Raw genomic sequence first — 21,177 nt, forward strand, 5'->3', positions numbered from 1 at the left:
TGTAAGTCCGGTTATGCTAAATCAAATTTTGAAAACTGGGTCTTGTTGAAGACAGATATTTTTCTTCAATGTAAGCGTGATAATTTTGAACCATCCTAATAAGTAATAAGCCAGCTGGAAGGCGTTATTTAATTTTTTTCAGAAATCTAGTTTTCTTTGGAAAATATTAAATACAAGTATGCATTTTTAATCATACTTTATAAAATTAGATTAAATTAGCAATACAATAGCGAAAACCGCATGTCGATACCTTTTTTCTATCTCAAGATATCTCGAGACTCGAGAAACGTGTAAATTTTATACATAACTGTTACTATCACCGGTAAACTAAGTTAATGAAAAGTAGTATGCTGTGGAAAAAAACAAAATAACATTTTCCAGATGTCAACGTATAAAAATATAATTAATTAAAACAACAATATAAAGAGAAACAATACTATTAAAATTAAATATAACACAGAACAAAAAGAACTACTTAGTGACGACCTAAATATTCAAATTGTTGCCCATCATACACTACTCTAGAATACATTATCCAGAGAATACTAAACGCCATTCAAAGCATATCGAGAGCAGAAATTGAGACTGCTGTTCAATCTACCCTTGAAAGAGTAAATGTTTGCAACGAAAATGATGGGCAAAAATTTGAACGTTTATGTCATCACTAAATAGTTGTTTTTATTTCTTTGTAATAGGGCTTTTCAACGCTTCTCATTTGTTTCGAGCCTCTGTCATATGCCGTATAATCCGTGTATAATATTAATATACGAGATATGAACGAGGCTCGAAACAAATGAGAAGCGGTGAAAAGACCTAATATACGTTGACAGCTGGAAAATGTTTCTATGTTGTTTCCATAGCACACTACTTTTAATGAATTTTGTTTACAGGTGACAGTAATAGTTATGTTTTTAAATTTACACGTTTTGTAAGATATCTTGAGATAGAAAAAAGGTATTAACATGCGGTTTTCGCTAGTCTGTTGCTAATTTTGTCTAATTTTGTAATATGGTATTAAAAATGTATGTTTGTATTTAATATTTTCCAAGGAACACTAGATTTCTGAAAGAAATTAAATAACGCCTTCTAGCTGGCATATTACTCAGTAAGTTGGTTCGAAAGCATAACTTTTACATTGAAGAAAAAGATCTGTCTTCAACAAGACCAAGTTTGCAAAATTTGATTAAGCAGAACCGGACTCACAGCCAGTTTTTCATAACAGGGTTCCCACTCACCCCCACCTCTTATTTCCAAAGGTAGACCTAAACTTGTAAAATCAAATATGCGTAGAATTTTATGAAGAATACGACGATCGGATTTCCAGTGCCCCTTCATTAGGAAAATTTTGTAAAATTTAGATTTTTTAATTTTTGATATTCAATTACGCCCTCTAGCGGTGGTCCCACAATTATGAAAATAATTTCCAGGCTTTTCCTGAGGCAACTTTTGTTATAAAATTTTTTATTTCAAAGCTCTACTATAAACGGTTCCTGAGATATGGCCGAGAGCCATTCTTATTGGGACACCCGGTACATTGAAAGCTTCCAATTAATTTGACAGCAATCGCCTGGCGGTCCCGGATGGCAAAACGAAGTAAAAGTGTAGAGTGATTATTTATCTCGATGATGCATCTAAGAGGAATAATGGGAGTATTTACTTCCCCTAATACTAAAGATTTGTATACGTTTTTGTGAGTAATTAGATTGATATTGGTGCAGATTGAATTAGTTGCTTCGCCGTAACCATCCAAAATATTTCATAATATCACACGTTCCGAAGAAAAGTGTAGTAAATAAAATTTTTTCTATCTTCACTTTTCTCCGGGAATGGATAATATATCTAATGTACGATCCCCTAAGAAAACTGTAATAATTTAAGTTCTATCGTTATTGCCTGGAATCTATATATAGGCCCTAGATGACACAAAAATCTTTATTCCTCGGAACAGGTGCAAACGCAGTTATCGTGTTATGCATTGCGGTCTTCTACTTTACGTGCCATCTCCGCGACGGAGGTTGGCAATCATCGTGGCTATTCTAATCTTACATGCTGCTGCTCTGAATAGTTCGATTGATGTGCATCCGTACCGTATCATTTCCTCAAGTTACGCAACCATGAGATTCTTCTCCTCCCTACACTTCTCTTGCCCTGGATTTTCCCTTGTATAATCAGTTAAAGTATGTTGTATCTCTCATATATACGCATAACATGCCCCAGGTATTGTAGCTTTCGTATCTTGATGGTTTCCAATATTTCCATTCTTTTGTTGACTCTTCTCATGACTTCGTTGTTTGTTACATGCTCGGTCCATGATATCTTCAGGATTCTTCTATACACTCACAGTTCAAACGCTTCCAACTTTTTAGCAGTCGACGCGTTAAGTGTCCATGCTTCTATCCCGTAAAGCAGAGTCGAGAAAATATAACAACTTGCGAGCCTAACTCTCAAGTCTAATTTCAGTTCTCTTGCACAAAGTAGGTACCTTTCTTATTTTATTGAAGTTTGTTCCTGCTTTCTCTATTCGAACTTTCATTTCTTTGGAGTAATCGTTTGTGTGATTAATCATTGTGCCAAGTAGGGCAGTCAATGAGAGCAAGAACAGGTTATTACCTCCGAATTCTATCCTACTGCATGGATTTTAATGAAATTTTAGGAATAGCCTGAAAATATCTCTTTATTCAAAGTCTACCCTATGCCGATGTGTGCTTTTGTCTTGGGGGCGGTTCCCACCCCTTCTCGGGGGTGGATTTTTTTTGTTTAACAACTACGGAAGTTGCTAGAGAACCTAATTCTAAGCAAAAACTGTTCTATAATTCTTTTTCGAAAACTTAATACTTTTTGAGTTATTCGTGGTTGAAAATTGGCCATTTTCATTGAAATATAACACCTTTTCAAACGGTTTTTTGCGAATATCTTAAAAACAATGCATCTAACTAAAAAAATTATATAAAACATTTTTGTAGCCCATAAAAAATCAAAGAGATTTGTTCCTTCTTCAATCTTCTAGTTATAACACAAAAAGATATATGGTAGGTAAAAAGAGTTTGTTTTTTGGTGCATGCTCAAATCAGTGTATTCAACTTGAAATAACAGAGAAACGGTCGATTTTAGGTGTACAATGCTACCAATACCTTTTAATGTGCTTGAAAAGTCCTTTCAAATATGCAATATTAAATGTCGATTACATTCAAACTAAGCGAGATATGCTGCAAAAAATTGATGACTAACGAATTTTAAGAAAAAAATTGAGAAGTATATTTAACCCCTCATCCACAAGAATTTAAATGCATCGTTTTCCTTCTACAATACATTTTACTACAGTGTTATTTTTATGTTCAAAAAGTTGAGCGGGTTGTTTTTTGAAAAAAATAAGATCAAATTATAGAGCGCATATTTAAATTTTCTTAAAAATCTTCCCTTTTCTCCATGTAACTTGAAAAGGATAAGAGATACTGTTATAAAAAAAGAATGTGTGTGTACTTTGTACGCACGTAAGAAGTTATACTTCTATTGTATGATTTAAACGAAATTAATATACTTTTTATTTATATTTTGTTTAAATATTAAACTAATTTATACTTACTACTTCTCAAACATTTTTATTAGAACAGTGCCAAAAATTAAAATAATAAAAGAATAAAACACACACAAACACATTAAACAAGCCACAAATGATCTCTGAACATTAATTGTCGAAAAATTTTTTAACTAAATACGTATTTTCTGAAAATACAATTATATAATAAATATACTTACAATCATAAAATGTATTAAAAAAAAAACAAAAAAGAAAGTTTCTATTGGGACTCGAACCAGCACTGATAAGAGCGGTTGGTATTGGAATTCATTCGCCTTCTCCGCTTAGCCACGGACACTATGTGTCATTATTTACGAAGATCGACTAACTAAACGGATTAAACTTGTGATATTTTGATATTTTGAAAATTGATCAAATTATTTTAATTTTGAATTGAAATGATTTAGAATTGAAAAAATACAACAAAACATAGAGTAAAAAAACAATATATTAGGTGAATATTGATAGAAATTTTGATGGTAATCAAATTATATAAATAAGGGCCGGTTGTTCGAACGCTAATCAACAATGATCATTATCAAATAATTAATTACTGTCAATGTCAATTGTTAAAACATAATTAATTACAATTCTGAAACTATAATCAATTAATATAACAATAATTATTAACATAATTAATAATAAATCTCATAATTGTAATTAATTATGTTTTCAGCAACCCAAACAAAGTTGACATTGACAGTTTTGGTGACAGTAATTAAATATTTAATAATGATCATTGTTGATTAGCGTTCGAACAACCGGCCCTAAAAGTATTACATACTATGTATTTTGGCAGATCAAATAGGTAGGTTTATACCCATGATACATTAACAATTATCACGTACCTGTTGCTTTTAAAAACTATTTAAAAGTCACTACAATATTATAAACTTTTTTGTTTCTGTCCTCACAACAATAAAACTAATATATTATACATTTGTTTACCTTTATCTTTACCTCCAAACCACAGCTGCCATATCGGATAATTTTTGACATGTCATTTGAACATCCAATCAGAACAAAGTTATAATGCGCATGCGCATGCGCATGCATCCGGAAAAGAAGTATAACTTCAAAAATAAAATCAAAATGTTTATCTAGAAGAAACCTACATTTTTGTATGGCATCTTTTTTTGGCATCTCATTTTCGAGTTACATGGAGAAATAGGAAGATTTTTAAGAAAATTTAAAAATGCGCTCAATAATTTGATCTTATTTTTTTCAAAAACCATTCATTTTAAACCCGCCCAACTTTTTGAACATAAAAAGAACACTATAGTAAAACGTATTGTAGAAGGAAAACGATGCATTTAAATTCTTGTGGATGAGGGGTTAAATATACTTCTCATTTTTTTCTTAAAATACGTTAGTCATCAAATTTTTTACAGTTTAAAAGCACACATCGGCATAGGGTAGACTTTGTTTCTTGGGCTATTTCCTACTTACTGTGAAAATATCACGTAAATCGATATAGTAGGATGGAATTCGGAGCCACATACACTCATTGACTGCCCTAAAGATAGTTGTAATTTTTAACTTGTTCTACAGATTTACCGTTGATTGTCAGGCTTTCATCATTATTTTGGGTTTTTGATATCCTCATAAATTTAGTTATCTTGATGTTTATTGATAATCCATATTCTTCTCCATCAACATTGGCTGACTATAATTTTACAAATCTAAGAATCATTTTGAATTTTACCATATTATTTCTAATTGCTGATGTTTAGACAGTTGCCACTTTATGCAAAGTTCACATACGACGAACAAAAAAAGCGTCATCGAGTCAACAGATTCAAACGGAACACACTAAAAAACTCTCTCTATAAACAAGGCTATAAACAATATAGTACGTAATAACATTAAACTTAGGTGATAACTAACACATACACCAAGAAGACTTAAATTCTCTACTGTTTGTTTGTTTACGTTCGTAAAATGAAGTTTACGTTATAAAAACCGCGTGAAAGCGAAGATTTGTTTTTTCAGCGCGTCGTGAGCGGATGCAAGAAGCAGATCCATCTCCATCAAATGGGTCGGCGCGAGATGAAGGATCAAGAGAATTGAAAAGTTTACAAATAAGAAAGAGGTTAACGCATCGAGGTATGGGTGCCAACTAAGTGCTGAAATATATCTACCGTTCGAGTATAAACTATAATCGGTACATATATTGGAGATGTATAAATAATTGATTTTTACGGAAATAAAAGGTAGATATCGAGCACTGAGTTTTATTAAACTTACCCAAGTATACTTTCGCTCGTAGAGTATCTTCAGGAGCATTTCGTCAAAAAAATTAACCTCGAATGTCATTAACATTTGTCTGAATGGTGGCAACTTAAATTAACATATAACAAATACTTAACATAACACAATGTGGCTACCCACCATTAGCTTCACCTAACCTACTCCGTGAACATACATTGCCTAAAGAATATAAGAAAATATAAGAAAAAGAATGGGAAAGTAAGACAGATTCGCATTACCATAACTACTGGATATCACAGACAAACTTGACAAATTTAAACGTCGTAAGATTTGGGCAGCCTATGGAAATCGAATCAGGTGTGGAAGATGCGCCGACTCCCTCTACAAATGGGGTAAACTAGGTGGATTGCGGTGCTAGAGACATACGATCAGGCACATAGTACAGGACTGCTCACGCAGTGTACGTTATACGCTAAATAAATAAAAATCTAGTCTAAAAAATGAAGTTTTCGATCCTAATAGCATTATTAATAATATTTAGAAAATATTAAAATATTACTAAAAGATTTTTAAAATAAAAATTTATTGGTCCATTTCCTTGGTAACACCTCCAAGGCTTCTAAAATTTGCAAGCCACATGGATGCTGAAGCGAAGAAGACAAGTGGGAATTCAAAAAACTTACAATTCACGACCTCGTCTGTTCAGCTGGTAAATTCCAACAGAAAATGGACCTAGTTACTCGAAGGAGTAAAGAGCAATATAAAAATAAAATAAAAATTTTATTTTTAATTCAGTTGCAATGCAAAGGCAAAACAATCTTACTTTTCAATTAGAATACGGAGCGCAGTCCAGTCCCTTGAATCGCGATTTTCGGCTCTTATTGGAGCCTCATCGGAAAGAACGTAGGCTTGTTCTCCATACCCCAATTGATCAGCACTTAGAGGTTTTCCCACCCATTGCAACTGAAGTGAAAATATTAGGTGACTAGCGTCATCTGGCAATTAAAAGATGAAGTTTTCGATCCTAATAGCATTATTATGAATATGTATTTAGAAAATATTAAAATATTACTAAAAGATTTTTAAATCGAAAACCTATTGGTCCATTTCCTTGGTAACACCTCCAAGGCTTCTAAAATTTGCAAGCCAAATGGATGCTGAAGCGAAGAAGACAAGAGGGAATTCAAAAATCTTACAATTCACGACCCCGTCTGTTCAGCTTGTAAATTCCAACAGAAAATTTACCTAGTTACTCGAAGAAGTAAAGACCAATATAAAAATAAAACAAAAATTTTATTTTTAATTCAGTTGCAATGCAAAGGCAAAACAATCTTACTTTTCAATTAGAATACGGAGCGCAGTCCAGTCCCTTGAATCGCGATTTTCGGCTCTTATTGGAGCCTCATCGGAAAAAACGTAGGCTTGTTCTCCATACCCCAATTGATCAGCACATAGAGGTTTTCCCACCCATTGCAACTGAAGTGAAAATATTAGGTGACTAGCGTCATCTGGCAATTAAAAGATGAAGTTTTCGATCCTAATAGCATTATTATGAATATGTATTTAGAAAATATTAAAATATTACTAAAAGATTTTTAAATCGAAAACCTATTGGTCCATTTCCTTGGTAACACCTCCAAGGCTTCTAAAATTTGCAAGCCAAATGGATGCTGAAGCGAAGAAGACAAGAGGGAATTCAAAAATCTTACAATTCACGACCCCGTCTGTTCAGCTTGTAAATTCCAACAGAAAATTTACCTAGTTACTCGAAGAAGTAAAGACCAATATAAAAATAAAACAAAAATTTTATTTTTAATTCAGTTGCAATGCAAAGGCAAAACAATCTTACTTTTCAATTAGAATACGGAGCGCAGTCCAGTCCCTTGAATCGCGATTTTCGGCTCTTATTGGAGCCTCATCGGAAAAAACGTAGGCTTGTTCTCCATACCCCAATTGATCAGCACATAGAGGTTTTCCCACCCATTGCAACTGAAGTGAAAATATTAGGTGACTAGCGTCATCTGGCAATTAAAAGATGAAGTTTTCGATCCTAATAGCATTATTATGAATATGTATTTAGAAAATATTAAAATATTACTAAAAGATTTTTAAATCGAAAACCTATTGGTCCATTTCCTTGGTAACACCTCCAAGGCTTCTAAAATTTGCAAGCCAAATGGATGCTGAAGCGAAGAAGACAAGAGGGAATTCAAAAAACTTACAATTCACGACCTCGTCTGTTCAGCTGGTAAATTCCAACAGAAAATGGACCTAGTTACTCGAAGGAGTAAAGAGCAATATAAAAATAAAATAAAAATTTTATTTTTAATTCAGTTGCAATGCAAAGGCAAAACAATCTTACTTTTCAATTAGAATACGGAGCGCAGTCCAGTCCCTTGAATCGCGATTTTCGGCTCTTATTGGAGCCTCATCGGAAAGAACGTAGGCTTGTTCTCCATACCCCAATTGATCAGCACTTAGAGGTTTTCCCACCCATTGCAACTGAAGTGAAAATATTAGGTGACTAGCGTCATCTGGCAATTAAAAGATGAAGTTTTCGATCCTAATAGCATTATTATGAATATGTATTTAGAAAATATTAAAATATTACTAAAAGATTTTTAAATCGAAAACCTATTGGTCCATTTCCTTGGTAACACCTCCAAGGCTTCTAAAATTTGCAAGCCAAATGGATGCTGAAGCGAAGAAGACAAGAGGGAATTCAAAAATCTTACAATTCACGACCCCGTCTGTTCAGCTTGTAAATTCCAACAGAAAATTTACCTAGTTACTCGAAGAAGTAAAGACCAATATAAAAATAAAACAAAAATTTTATTTTTAATTCAGTTGCAATGCAAAGGCAAAACAATCTTACTTTTCAATTAGAATACGGAGCGCAGTCCAGTCCCTTGAATCGCGATTTTCGGCTCTTATTGGAGCCTCATCGGAAAGAACGTAGGCTTGTTCTCCATACCCCAATTGATCAGCACATAGAGGTTTTCCCACCCATTGCAACTGAAGTGAAAATATTAGGTGACTAGCGTCATCTGGCAATTAAAAGATGAAGTTTTCGATCCTAATAGCATTATTATGAATATGTATTTAGAAAATATTAAAATATTACTAAAAGATTTTTAAATCGAAAACCTATTGGTCCATTTCCTTGGTAACACCTCCAAGGCTTCTAAAATTTGCAAGCCAAATGGATGCTGAAGCGAAGAAGACAAGAGGGAATTCAAAAATCTTACAATTCACGACCCCGTCTGTTCAGCTTGTAAATTCCAACAGAAAATTTACCTAGTTACTCGAAGAAGTAAAGACCAATATAAAAATAAAACAAAAATTTTATTTTTAATTCAGTTGCAATGCAAAGGCAAAACAATCTTACTTTTCAATTAGAATACGGAGCGCAGTCCAGTCCCTTGAATCGCGATTTTCGGCTCTTATTGGAGCCTCATCGGAAAGAACGTAGGCTTGTTCTCCATACCCCAATTGATCAGCACTTAGAGGTTTTCCCACCCATTGCAACTGAAGTGAAAATATTAGGTGACTAGCGTCATCTGGCAATTAAAAGATGAAGTTTTCGATCCTAATAGCATTATTATGAATATGTATTTAGAAAATATTAAAATATTACTAAAAGATTTTTAAATCGAAAACCTATTGGTCCATTTCCTTGGTAACACCTCCAAGGCTTCTAAAATTTGCAAGCCAAATGGATGCTGAAGCGAAGAAGACAAGAGGGAATTCAAAAATCTTACAATTCACGACCCCGTCTGTTCAGCTTGTAAATTCCAACAGAAAATTTACCTAGTTACTCGAAGAAGTAAAGACCAATATAAAAATAAAACAAAAATTTTATTTTTAATTCAGTTGCAATGCAAAGGCAAAACAATCTTACTTTTCAATTAGAATACGGAGCGCAGTCCAGTCCCTTGAATCGCGATTTTCGGCTCTTATTGGAGCCTCATCGGAAAAAACGTAGGCTTGTTCTCCATACCCCAATTGATCAGCACATAGAGGTTTTCCCACCCATTGCAACTGAAGTGAAAATATTAGGTGACTAGCGTCATCTGGCAATTAAAAGATGAAGTTTTCGATCCTAATAGCATTATTATGAATATGTATTTAGAAAATATTAAAATATTACTAAAAGATTTTTAAATCGAAAACCTATTGGTCCATTTCCTTGGTAACACCTCCAAGGCTTCTAAAATTTGCAAGCCAAATGGATGCTGAAGCGAAGAAGACAAGAGGGAATTCAAAAATCTTACAATTCACGACCCCGTCTGTTCAGCTTGTAAATTCCAACAGAAAATTTACCTAGTTACTCGAAGAAGTAAAGACCAATATAAAAATAAAACAAAAATTTTATTTTTAATTCAGTTGCAATGCAAAGGCAAAACAATCTTACTTTTCAATTAGAATACGGAGCGCAGTCCAGTCCCTTGAATCGCGATTTTCGGCTCTTATTGGAGCCTCATCGGAAAAAACGTAGGCTTGTTCTCCATACCCCAATTGATCAGCACATAGAGGTTTTCCCACCCATTGCAACTGAAGTGAAAATATTAGGTGACTAGCGTCATCTGGCAATTAAAAGATGAAGTTTTCGATCCTAATAGCATTATTATGAATATGTATTTAGAAAATATTAAAATATTACTAAAAGATTTTTAAATCGAAAACCTATTGGTCCATTTCCTTGGTAACACCTCCAAGGCTTCTAAAATTTGCAAGCCAAATGGATGCTGAAGCGAAGAAGACAAGAGGGAATTCAAAAATCTTACAATTCACGACCCCGTCTGTTCAGCTTGTAAATTCCAACAGAAAATTTACCTAGTTACTCGAAGAAGTAAAGACCAATATAAAAATAAAACAAAAATTTTATTTTTAATTCAGTTGCAATGCAAAGGCAAAACAATCTTACTTTTCAATTAGAATACGGAGCGCAGTCCAGTCCCTTGAATCGCGATTTTCGGCTCTTATTGGAGCCTCATCGGAAAAAACGTAGGCTTGTTCTCCATACCCCAATTGATCAGCACATAGAGGTTTTCCCACCCATTGCAACTGAAGTGAAAATATTAGGTGACTAGCGTCATCTGGCAATTAAAAGATGAAGTTTTCGATCCTAATAGCATTATTATGAATATGTATTTAGAAAATATTAAAATATTACTAAAAGATTTTTAAATCGAAAACCTATTGGTCCATTTCCTTGGTAACACCTCCAAGGCTTCTAAAATTTGCAAGCCAAATGGATGCTGAAGCGAAGAAGACAAGAGGGAATTCAAAAATCTTACAATTCACGACCCCGTCTGTTCAGCTTGTAAATTCCAACAGAAAATTTACCTAGTTACTCGAAGAAGTAAAGACCAATATAAAAATAAAACAAAAATTTTATTTTTAATTCAGTTGCAATGCAAAGGCAAAACAATCTTACTTTTCAATTAGAATACGGAGCGCAGTCCAGTCCCTTGAATCGCGATTTTCGGCTCTTATTGGAGCCTCATCGGAAAAAACGTAGGCTTGTTCTCCATACCCCAATTGATCAGCACATAGAGGTTTTCCCACCCATTGCAACTGAAGTGAAAATATTAGGTGACTAGCGTCATCTGGCAATTAAAAGATGAAGTTTTCGATCCTAATAGCATTATTATGAATATGTATTTAGAAAATATTAAAATATTACTAAAAGATTTTTAAATCGAAAACCTATTGGTCCATTTCCTTGGTAACACCTCCAAGGCTTCTAAAATTTGCAAGCCAAATGGATGCTGAAGCGAAGAAGACAAGAGGGAATTCAAAAATCTTACAATTCACGACCCCGTCTGTTCAGCTTGTAAATTCCAACAGAAAATTTACCTAGTTACTCGAAGAAGTAAAGACCAATATAAAAATAAAACAAAAATTTTATTTTTAATTCAGTTGCAATGCAAAGGCAAAACAATCTTACTTTTCAATTAGAATACGGAGCGCAGTCCAGTCCCTTGAATCGCGATTTTCGGCTCTTATTGGAGCCTCATCGGAAAAAACGTAGGCTTGTTCTCCATACCCCAATTGATCAGCACATAGAGGTTTTCCCACCCATTGCAACTGAAGTGAAAATATTAGGTGACTAGCGTCATCTGGCAATTAAAAGATGAAGTTTTCGATCCTAATAGCATTATTATGAATATGTATTTAGAAAATATTAAAATATTACTAAAAGATTTTTAAATCGAAAACCTATTGGTCCATTTCCTTGGTAACACCTCCAAGGCTTCTAAAATTTGCAAGCCAAATGGATGCTGAAGCGAAGAAGACAAGAGGGAATTCAAAAATCTTACAATTCACGACCCCGTCTGTTCAGCTTGTAAATTCCAACAGAAAATTTACCTAGTTACTCGAAGAAGTAAAGACCAATATAAAAATAAAACAAAAATTTTATTTTTAATTCAGTTGCAATGCAAAGGCAAAACAATCTTACTTTTCAATTAGAATACGGAGCGCAGTCCAGTCCCTTGAATCGCGATTTTCGGCTCTTATTGGAGCCTCATCGGAAAAAACGTAGGCTTGTTCTCCATACCCCAATTGATCAGCACATAGAGGTTTTCCCACCCATTGCAACTGAAGTGAAAATATTAGGTGACTAGCGTCATCTGGCAATTAAAAGATGAAGTTTTCGATCCTAATAGCATTATTATGAATATGTATTTAGAAAATATTAAAATATTACTAAAAGATTTTTAAATCGAAAACCTATTGGTCCATTTCCTTGGTAACACCTCCAAGGCTTCTAAAATTTGCAAGCCAAATGGATGCTGAAGCGAAGAAGACAAGAGGGAATTCAAAAATCTTACAATTCACGACCCCGTCTGTTCAGCTTGTAAATTCCAACAGAAAATTTACCTAGTTACTCGAAGAAGTAAAGACCAATATAAAAATAAAACAAAAATTTTATTTTTAATTCAGTTGCAATGCGAAGGCAAAACAATCTTACTTTTCAATTAGAATACGGAGCGCAGTCCAGTCCCTTGAATTGCGATTTGATGTACCTCCATCTTCAAAATGTAGTACAGTAGACTCGCGATTATCCGAGGTATCTGGGACCGTGACTACCTCGGATATGGAAAAACTCGGTTAACACTGAGATTGGTTATGTTGATAGAAAAACACGTATATATCCATAACTGTGGATATTTTAATCGCAAAACTAATAACTTTTACTGTCTATAAAAGATAAAAACATTTACCTTATCAATATTACTGTTTAAAAAATATTTGATTGATCTTTGCGTAAGCTTCATTCCTGTTTTTGAGGCGGCGATATTGCGCCAAGGTTGAAAGTTGTAACTCACCAGTTATGACTTTTGCCTCGGTTAACCGAGGGGCTCGGATAACCGAAACTCGGATAATCGCGAGTCTACTGTAGTACCCAAGTACCGGCAACCAAATTTTCTGTTTGTCCTTCGTCTAGTCCCTGTTATTTATACTCATGTACAGTTTAGCTGAGTGTCGACCAGGTGAATATGCCTTCTCTAGTCAAATACATCGGTGCACAGTATTCTGCCACCAGATATATGTATCAGGCCAAGAGCGGATAATTTTAAGGTTGATGTTGTGGATACCCATGTAGTGCTGTATACGCATTTAGTAGAAATTTTGTAAAGTTTGTTTAGCAGTAAATGGTTGACTTCAATTAGTGCGGTCGTAAATACAGGGTGTAACAAAAATACAGGTCATAACTTAAATCACGTATTCTGGGATCAAAAATAGTTCGAATGAACCTAACTTACCTTAGTACAAATATGCACATAAAAAAAGTTATAGCCCTTTGAAGTTACAAAATGAAAATCGATTTTTTCGAATATATCGAAAACTATTAGAGATTTTTTATTGAAAATGGATATGCGGAATTCTTATGGTAGGAGCATCTTAAAGAAAAATTATAGTGAAATTTGTGCTCCCCATAAAAATTTTATGGGAGTTTTGTTCCCTTAAACCCCCCCAAACTTTTCTGTACGTTCCAATTAAATTATTATTGTGGTACCATTAGTTAAATTCAATATTTGTAAAACTTTTTTGGCTCTCAGTATTTTTTCGATAAGGCAGTTTTTATCGAGTTGCGGCTTCTTTTTTAATATGTTTACATAAAAATTGTATGGGGCTTTTGTTCCTTTAAACCTCCCAAATGTTTGTGTACGCTCCAATTAAACTATTACTGCGATACCATTAGTTAAACAAAATGTTTTTAAAACTTTTTTGCCTCTTTGTATTTTTTTGAGAAGGCAACTCTTATCGAGATATGGCTTCTTTTTTAATACGGTTCAAAATATACCTAAAAATGTAAATCATACATAAATTTTCATATTATTACCAAGTTTCCATAATCGTACTTAACCATATACAAATATGTGGTGGATTTGACAAATATTCAAAATATCTCGATAAAAACTGCCTTTTAGAAAAAGTACTAAGAGCCAAAAAAGTTTTAAAAATATTGTGTTTAAGTAATGGTACTACAATAATAATTTAATTGGAACGTACACAAAAGTTTGGGGGGGTTTAAAGGAACTAAACCCCCATAAAATTTTTTTAGGGTGTCCAAATTTCACTATAATTTTTTCTTAAGATGCTACTGTCATAAGAATGCCATATGTCCATTTTCAATAAAAAATTTTTAATAGTTTCCGATACATTGGAAAAAATCGATTTTCATTTTGTAACTTCAAAGGGTTGTAACTTTTTTTATATGCACATTTGTACTAAGGTAAGTTAGGTTCAATCAAACTATTTTTGGTCCCAGAATATGTGATTAAATTTATGACCTGTATTTTCGTTACACCCTGTATTATTAAATTTATCTGACTTTGCCCATTGTTAAGACCGGTCCGGAGTGATAAACAACCGAGGTAGACAGAGTTGGTCTTTTGACAATTAACACTGACTAGACGGTACTCCTATAATAAAGCAAAGGATCCACAAAATTTACAATAATTACGACGACAAAAACACAAAAACTGATGTAAAATATATTGCTTTGCCTTATATACCCGAAATTAATGTTTTCTTCAAAGGAGTTTTAAAATAAATAAATCTATTTTAATTGCTAAGATTATAGAAAAACAAACATTCAAACATATTTAAATTTTTACCTGAAATCGGGCCTTTTATACTACTACCGATTAACCCAGTATGTTTATAGTCGGTACAATTTGAAGTCAACCATTTACTGCTAAACAAACTTTACAGATTTTGTTATGCTATGTAACAAAAAAAGATGTTTCCGCCCGGGATCGAACCGGGGACCTTCCGCGTGTTAGGCGGATGTGATAACCACTACACCACGGAAACTACAAGAAGTATTGTTCTACAAGAAGAATTCTACAAGAGTTCAAGCAATTTCATGAGCTAATAGGATTTTTCATTCACAGTCATTTGTTTCGAGCTTCTGTCATGTGTCACATAATATTAATATATCTACGTCATACGTTATTAGCATCTACAATAATACAAACCAAAGACGTATGTCGTAGATATATTAATATTATGTGACACATGACAGAAGCTCGAAACAATTGACACTCGATGAAAAGCCCTATAGCAGAAGTATGAGGAGTGAATCCATACAAGTCGAACATTTGATGATGAAAACTTGTCATTTTACTACTTGGATAATATTATAATGATTTGTAACCTCTTCAAGGTGTGGCAGTGTTGCCTTTTGTCAACTGGAACATTAAGGTGGTCAGGGTCAGGAAACGGCGGCTTCTGTTCTTCGTGTTGGTTTAGATCGGAGAGGTTGCACAGTACTTCTTCTGGGGCTGTCAGAAGTCAATTCAGAATTAATTTCGGGAACGGACATTCAGAAATATTTGGCCTAGTCTGCACAAAGAATTTCATATCTATTATAAATTCTGTGTCGGTCATTTGTCTTTAAAGGATCGAACAAGAGGTGAAAGTTTTTGGTGAAGGGTAAATATTGTCTTTATTCCGTTTGATATTTTTTTTATTTTGTCAGTGCCAGCTTTAATATAAGAAAGAAAAACTCTAATGATTACCTAGATTGGAATTGTACGAGAGATTAATGCCTGTTGATGCTCCTATTGATGAGGTTTGCTCGGTAAACATTTTGGACGAAACTTTTTTTAAAGAAGAAAATTCTGCAGATATACCATACGACTGAATTAATTTATTAATACAATATCAACTAAGTTCTTACTATCTTTTTACATCCTTCAGTAATTGCACTAACCTGATTGAATATCTTTTATCTTTTGCTCTTTTCTTTATTTATTTTCCTTTCACTCTCTGGTATCAAGTTTTTTTTCTCTGATTCTGGCTTTGGTTTAGAACTAGAACCTTTTAGCCACGTAATTGTATAACTTATCACTAAGTCAGGGGAGTAATGTGTAGTGTGTGTTGAGTAAGTGTCTTGTTACTTTGCAAAGTCGACGTCAAAGTCTTTGCAAAGAGACGCTAATTGTTTCCGAATGTCTGCGGTCCCTTTGGGTTCATCGTATGGGTTTTCTACTTTAATTTCAAGATTAGCATCAAATTTTAAATAACAAATAAAACAAAAAGTCTTGCATCGGCCGGGAATCGAACCCGGGCCGCCCGCGTGGCAGGCGAGCATTCTACCACTGAACCACCGATGCGTTATATTGCTGGATATTTCAAGAAAAGTTCAACTACAAGGTCTTTACCGTTATTTAAATATTTTCTCTTTAGATTATTAATTTGCCCCACTTAGGAAACATTGATTTGACCACTAACACGATCTTCAGTTTTGTTTATACAAGAATTTCATTCACAGCATCGGTGGTTCAGTGGTAGAATGCTCGCCTGCCACGCGGGCGGCCCGGGTTCGATTCCCGGCCGATGCAAAAGCTTTTTAATAAATAAATTATGAAATTAGATATTTTAATTAATAATTACGTTGTTAAAAGTGTTTATAAAGACAAAAATATAAAACCAAATAGAAGATATCTACAAACATTTTTGTTCTACTATCGTTCTATCCAGCATCTTAAACAAATAGGTATGTAAATGTATGTACCTATATCGTTGCAAAAAACATCAGTTCATAATTTTCAGGGATAAATTTCTACATAAATCTATCAAAGGTATGATAGACCAGGGCGGATCTGTTTTGAGGTGGATGTAAGAGGCGACATTCGGATTTTTGCAGATAAAGTTAGGTGACAACTTCGATAATTTTAATTGACTTATGCTTCTTCTCAAATATGACCGGAACATTATTAAAAAAATTAAAATATTTAAAAATTTCGAAAAACGAAAAATGTCGAATTTTTTCTACTTTCTTTGCTTATTATAACTTTAAAACGATTTATTTTGGAACAAAGTCGTACAGAAATAAAATAAAGATAACCAGTTACAAAAAAAACTCGAAGAGGTACCACAAGGTTATTTATTACCTTGTGGTACCCCTTCGAGTTTTTTTGTAACTGGTTACCTCGAGACCACATTTGAGTAATATGGATACTTCTCTTCAATATAAAGATAATTAAATTTTATATGATACACGACTGGTTAAAAATGTACCATTTCTTCAAAATAGCAATAAATACAAAATAAGGGGGCAAAATAAGCCTGTTTTTGTTCAATGTTTTTTAACCACTTTGGTTGCAATTAGAACCTTCTTAATTCGTTTAAAAAATTCTTATAACATTCTTAAACCGTCCACCAAATTTCATTAAAATCGACCTAATAGATTTTGCATAATAATTTTGCAATCTAATTTTTTTTAAAAAAAGTTTAAATTTTTTAAAAACTTTCTGAACAAAAAGTAGACCATTTAAAATGTTGCTAATTTTTTAACATATAAATAGGCGCTCTATCTATCTAATACACCTTACAGAATTAAAATCGGATTATTCAAGCAGCCTCACCAATTCAAAGTTATAAACAATTTTTTGGCTTATAAACAACTTAGTTTTGTCGCCAGAGACAGGGGGGGATGGGGGTGCAACAGCCTGCTTTATTTAGATGGACTTATTCAAGCCTTTTTTTTATGTATTTTGACCCGTAGAACACGAATTGTTTGGGTAACAGTTGATCCGGATGTCGATAACATTGTTATAAACAAAGAACTTGAGGAATTACATAACAGCGATTTTTCGTAAATTTTTTTTGTATTCCTTATATAATTCTAAGCAAAAAATGTTCTTACAAGTTTTTTCGTTTGATGCATAGTTTTTGAGATAAACGCGGTTGAACTTTCAAAAAATCGAAAAATTGCAATTTTTGAATCCGAATAACTTTTGATTAAAAAATAAAATAGCAATTCTGCTGACAGCATTTGAAAGTTTAAGTCAAATTATACCGGTTTTGATTATTTGCATTGATAAAAATTAATTTTTTTATTGTTAAACAAATAGGTCTGGATCCTGAGTATGAAAAAAAGTTGATTAATAGCAAGCTGAAAATTTGTTAATAGCTTAAGGGTGTCTAGTCGGACAAACTTTGATATATGGAAACACTGGAACAGGTGAAGTTTTAATTGTGGAACAGGTTAAAAATTTGGAACGGCCAGACCACGAAAACGTCACATGTATTTTGTCCGACAGAACTTCCAATTGATTTGTTACCCTTTCATTAAACTCTCATGCAAAAATCAGACTGCTATTTATCATCTGTCATAATTCCTGTCATTTGACATATTCTACGTGTTCCACTCATTATAATTTCCATGTGGTGATAAATAGCAGCCTGATTTTTGCATGAGAGTTTAATGAAAGGGTAACAAATCAATTGGAAGTTCTGTCGGACAAATTACATGTGACGTTTTCGTGGTCTGACCGTTCCAAATTTTTAACCTGTTCCACAATTAAAACTTCCCCTGTTCCAGTGTTCCTATATATCAAAGTTTATCCGACTAGACACCTTTAAGCTATGAACAAATTTTCAGCTTGCTATTAATCAACTTTTTTTTCATACGCGGGATCCAGACCTATTATTAAGGTCTAAATTTTGATATTATTTTGAATTCCTCCATTTTATAAAGGGTATATATGTACATAGGTAAATGATAGTAGCTGTCCCAAAAATCTTGATTTTGTAGCTGATGGTTTAAAGCAAATATACGTCTTGATTGCTTCTGTTGTGGTGTAAGAGTCTATTTTTTGCCGCAGTTCGGTACTTAAGACACGATGCTTTAATTCTGCGCCAAGTTGTTGTCTTTTTTCCCGGAAACTGTGACTTAATTCTTGCAGATTTCGCATATTCAAAAGGATTCTCTTCTAATCTCTCCAGAAGCGTACGATCTTCATGAGCGGTAGATATTTTTGGTCTTCCAGAACCTTGCTTTCTTTGGAGAGTTTCTTGTTCTCTCCATCTTTTATTATTATTAAAAACTGTTGTTCTGCTTACGTTAAAATGGTTCGCTACGGCAGATAGTGACCAACCATCTCCTAATTTCGTTACAGTTCTTGCTTTTAGTTCTTTGCTAGCATGTGGAGCCATTTTTTGAGGTTGAACAGAATAAGTTATCTTACAAATTTTAAGATTTGGCAGTAACAGTGACAATATGTAAATAATAAGTATTTATCCTTCAAAATACACTGCTCAATTTTCTACAAAATACGCTTTAAGAGTCGTATCAGTTTTTTTAGGAACCAGCTGTATCTACCTATATCGTTGCAAAAAAAAACATCAGTTCATAATTTTCAGGGATAAATTTCTACATAAATCTATCAAAGATATGTCATTCTTATTTTCTACATCCTTGTCGTGCCTTTGAATGATTTTTTTTCGTGTTTTATTTTCATTTTTTCATAATTTTTATTAGTATTATGTTAAAAAATACCGAATATCTCGTATAAACGTATCAAGAAAAGACTGTAAAACTGCAGACGCCCAAAAACCTAATCCAGCCGAACTGCATATGACACATAAAGGGTTGGTGGGTGTACGTCAGGGAACAACGGGAAGGGGGAAGGGGGGGATCGAATCCCGTCACGGTCCTTACACGTGTATAACCATTGTAATTCAGCGAGGAGCCACTTATTCGCCTCGCGAGTTCCCGAGTCTGCTATCCTGAATTCCCTGAATCCAGATGCACTTGCACATTCCCCACACTTCATCACACCCATTCGTACTCGTGCAAATATGTAGGTACACACTAAAATATATGAATGATGAAGGGAAAGGCTAATTTCGACTAATAGACTACGAACGTGATGTACGAGAGACGAGTCGAGTGGCTGGCGTGATTTTATCGTTAAGTTGAATGCGAGAATGCGAGTGAAACATCTTCGAATGTAAAAAAAGTATAAGAGTGAAATATATGAAAATTAGCTTACTTTTGTGTATATTTCGTGTTAATAGAACGAGATTTAAACCAAAAATGACTCTAAAAATAGAGGGAAAACAGATACAGAAAACTATATGGACGTATCGGAAAAAGAAGAAGAAGCACCGAAGCGTGATTGTATTGTGAATCCTTAATACGAAACAACCGTTAGTTAGATAAATTTACCGCTGTAGTACCAAAAGATTCGTAAAGTACCTATTTATGAACTTTTATTGCTTTTTTAGTCCAGGGTATATAATAAGGTTTTTTCCATGACACTTGAACAGCCAGGGTGCTGAAGCGTTTTTTCGGCAGGTAATACCTGTAAGAGCAAATTGTAACTATTTCCTGCGTAGGATCTGGGGGCCATTTTTATTTATAAACAATTAACTGTCAAAAAATGGCATTTTTCACTTTTTTTGAAATCAATGGAAAACAGGGAAACTTATGGTTTTTTTAGTACAAATATCTTCGAGATTATGAAAAAAGCTTTAAAATGACGTATTACAAAGTTTGATATACTCATTTATTGTACATAATTGCGAAACAAGGTCGGAATTGCAAAAATAGTTATTTTCCTAACAAGTGCAGAAAGTCATTCTTTTTCGCACGCGACTGCAGTTTGCCGAACGACGCGAAGCTGGAGTTCAGCAAGCAGTCGAGTGCGGAAAAGAGATTTTCTGCAAGAGTTAGGAACAATATTTTTTCTAAGAGTCTTTAAAAAATTACCAAATCTTAATCAATGAATTTAATTAATATGAAAATACATACACAAATTAATTCTTTGACAAGGTTGTCAAAACCAAACTTTCAATATAATTAGTTAGCATGACGACGATCTTGGTTTCCATGACGATGATTCAAAACGACTGTTATTGTCTACCGATTTGACTTTCGAATATTATGTCAAAATAATTTTATTTCATCGAATTGTCGCGTTAATTTCATTAAAAAAGGAACACAATAAGATATATTTGAAATAAATTAGTAAATAATATTTAAATATTAGTTTATTACATAATTACTTTAGGGCCATATTAACATATCTAAATTAACACGCGTGTGGAAAAGTGAAACTTTCTAAACTAAAATGCGT

At 33.5% G+C, this 21,177-nt stretch overlaps 1 protein-coding gene and 3 non-coding genes across 4 annotated transcripts in view; 2 read left to right on the forward strand and 2 right to left on the reverse strand.

Moving 5' to 3' along the window:
* Nucleotides 1-21,177, forward strand: part of LOC114324916 (tyrosine-protein kinase-like otk) — a 463,747-nt gene that overhangs the window by 43,675 nt on the left and 398,895 nt on the right. The window lies entirely within an intron of this gene.
* On the reverse strand, nt 15,049-15,121 carry Trnav-aac (transfer RNA valine (anticodon AAC)). Its single transcript has one exon. It is a non-coding gene; the product is annotated as a tRNA-Val (tRNA).
* On the reverse strand, nt 16,355-16,425 carry Trnag-gcc (transfer RNA glycine (anticodon GCC)). The gene has a single exon. It is a non-coding gene; the product is annotated as a tRNA-Gly (tRNA).
* Nucleotides 16,583-16,653, forward strand: Trnag-gcc (transfer RNA glycine (anticodon GCC)). Its single transcript has one exon. It is a non-coding gene; the product is annotated as a tRNA-Gly (tRNA).

Source organism: Diabrotica virgifera, chromosome 9 (genome assembly GCF_917563875.1).
Source record: "Diabrotica virgifera virgifera chromosome 9, PGI_DIABVI_V3a".
Lineage (NCBI taxonomy): Eukaryota > Metazoa > Arthropoda > Insecta > Coleoptera > Chrysomelidae > Diabrotica > Diabrotica virgifera.